At 48.3% G+C, this 2753-nt stretch overlaps 1 pseudogene; it reads right to left on the bottom strand.

The window, feature by feature from the left end:
- Positions 1 to 2639: 2639 nt before the first annotated feature.
- Positions 2640 to 2753, bottom strand: LOC123301897 (annotated as a pseudogene).

Here is a 2753-nt window from a genome sequence, read left to right as displayed (position 1 = left end):
GTCTACATGCAGTGAGGCACATTTCGGTGGTTGAAACTTTAAGCCCATCCATTCAGCGGTTGATCCTACAGCATCCAAAAGAATTCTTAGGGATGCAGCATCTTTACCGAGCAGAACTATGTCATCAGCGTATGCAAGTATTGAAAAGTGGTGGTCATGAAGTTTGTAACCATGCTCAGTTGCCAATCTAGAGGCCACCCTTATGAGTGGCTCAATCGCTAAATTAAAAATGATAGGACTGAGTGGACAGCCTTGCTTTACTCCCGCACGAATAGGAATTGGGCGGGTTTCCCCGTCTTTAGTGCGGATGGTGGTTGTTGAGTTTGAGTAAAGCTCAGCTATCACACTCTTCATCTTGTTGGGCAGCCGCATCTCTTCCAATACCCGCCGAATATGATCGTGTGGAACAGAGCCGAAAGCATTGGCTAGGTCAAGCCACGCCAATGCGATCTGTCTGCGATCTCGACGCACATCATCCAATGCACTTTGGACTATGAAGTTATGCTCATAGCATCCCTCATACTCCAGAAATCCTTTCTGCATTGGAGAGATATTGTTGGAGAGCTTCGCCCAGCAGGTGATGCGGTCGGCTAATACGCCGGCATATAATTTAGCGATTGTCCCTCCCAAAGTAAGAGGCCTCCAGTTCGACAACTCATCACGGTTACCCTTCTTGTATAGTAGAACAGTGCGGGAGTCAGACCAAGCCAGTGGCGTTTTTTCCTCACGGAAGCAACGGTCGAAGATCGCAGAAAGTACGATGCAACCGGGGTCGGATCGTTTAAGGCACGAATACCTTATACCATCTTTACCCGGTGCGGTGTTAGAAGTTTTGGCCAATCGCGCACATACTGATTCTTTTGAGATGGAGTCCAGTAGGAACGTGAAGCGTTCGTCTCCATCTCCGCCATCATTTTGATCAGGCCCGAATATTTGCCGGATTTCCTCAGGGGTTGGTGATCGTTCCTGATCCTTATAAGCAAATATTCCACGGAAATGTTCATGGACCGTTTCCGTGTCGACCTGACAGAATGGTGAGCTACCTGGTTCACTCAGTATGCTGTTCATGGCTTTTTTTTTATTTATGCGGTACATTTTCTGGATCTTCGCCGCGTCCGCAGGGTTGTATTGCGCGCGACGAGGGCGATTCCTAATAGGCCGAGGTCTATTTTGGAATTGCTGCGCATGATGTGGTGGTCGTGGTCTTTCAGCCACATGGCCTGGACTGCCTCTCGCAAAGTCTGCGGTGATTGTAGCTACAGCCTCTTCAAATTCATCCCAGCTGGCGGCATTATTAATTAGAGCAAGCCACCGAACTTGATTGTCAGTGGGTTGAGTTGATGTTGCAATCTCGTCATCATCGGTTCCAGCAACCACCGAAGCAGTACTGGGATCGTTGATGACAAGGTCCGGTTGAATTTGAGTAGGCGCAACTACAGGTGGGGGGCTACGTTGCATATCGCTGATGCCATCGTTCAGCTCGATTGGTGATCGAGTTCGGCTGAATGGTTGGGGTAGTGATCCTGGTGGACTAGAGTCCATGCCAACCAACCTATCTGATGGCGGTGGGTCGTAATCGGTTTGGTTTTCCGCCGGTGCATCGCGACACAACCTTTCAGTTGCAGTACCACGAACAGCCTCTGTGCCATTATCGGTTTTAGGGGGCTGGGGCTGTGTGGCATGACTGGTAGGTGGTTGTTGCTGACTATCGTCGTCGCTGGTAATGATGCTTAAGATGTTGCGGCGGATGTTAAAGTCATATTCGGTGGAAGTGCTGGGTCTTGCTGTTGATGTTGATGGTCCTGGAGCTGACGGGTGGTGTTGTCTTGAGGCGGCTCCTGATTGGGATACCGATCTAGCGCGTGTTACACGCCTTGGTGGCGATTGTTGAGTTCTGGGTACCGGAGAGCCCTCATCGCTAGTACCAGCCAACCTAGGTGGTAGTGGTTGGCTGCTGATTGGCTGAGTACTATGTGTTTTTCTTTGCCGGGGTGCGGTCTTCTTAGGTGGAGCTGGAGCCGCACCCGGTTGATGACTTAAATAGTGTTTTTTAAGAGTTTTGAGGGACTCAGACCGGTATCCACATTCGGCGCATTCGAATGTGAAGATCGGTATCCCGTGATGATGTTTGATGTGTTTTTTATAGTCAGAGTGGCTTTTGTAAGTTGATAGACGAGTGTTAAAACCACTCTGACTACCTTGCGTGTCCAGATGGACCCAACACTTCTCGCAGCGGAATTCTGCAGGGAACGGAAACTTGATGGTAATGTTAACCGTCCCTGCAGCCTCCGCTACCTCGTCGTCTGCCGAGGACATGATTTAAGAGCACTGCCCTGGCCCGTGAAGTTATTTACAATTAAATCCGGTGTGATAAATACAGATAATTTTTGATTAGTTGAGTGAGGTCAGGAAACTATTAATAGTGACCTGACCCCACTTTTTCCTGTGACGGCGTTCAACATTATTGTATGTTTGGAGTGTACACCCTCTCAAGGAGAGTGTACACCCCTTGCACACAAGAAGTGGCGGCCTTTGAGAACTAAGGTGTTGGTTGTTCTCACTCAGTTATTCCCACTTACTATTATCCTTGTCGATTCACTCCCTACTGCTTCCGCCTCGTTGATGATGATTTTGGCACTTTTGATTTCCTTGTTGCTTTAATCCATAATAAATTCACTTTGTACACTGATAAAAATTAAGCTGATAAGAACAGATACTACACTTTGATCTTAGCTATACAGCCGAGAAGCGAT

Source organism: Chrysoperla carnea, chromosome 5, assembly GCF_905475395.1.
Source record: "Chrysoperla carnea chromosome 5, inChrCarn1.1, whole genome shotgun sequence".
Lineage (NCBI taxonomy): Eukaryota > Metazoa > Arthropoda > Insecta > Neuroptera > Chrysopidae > Chrysoperla > Chrysoperla carnea.
This window is presented reverse-complemented; position numbering and strand designations above follow the sequence as displayed.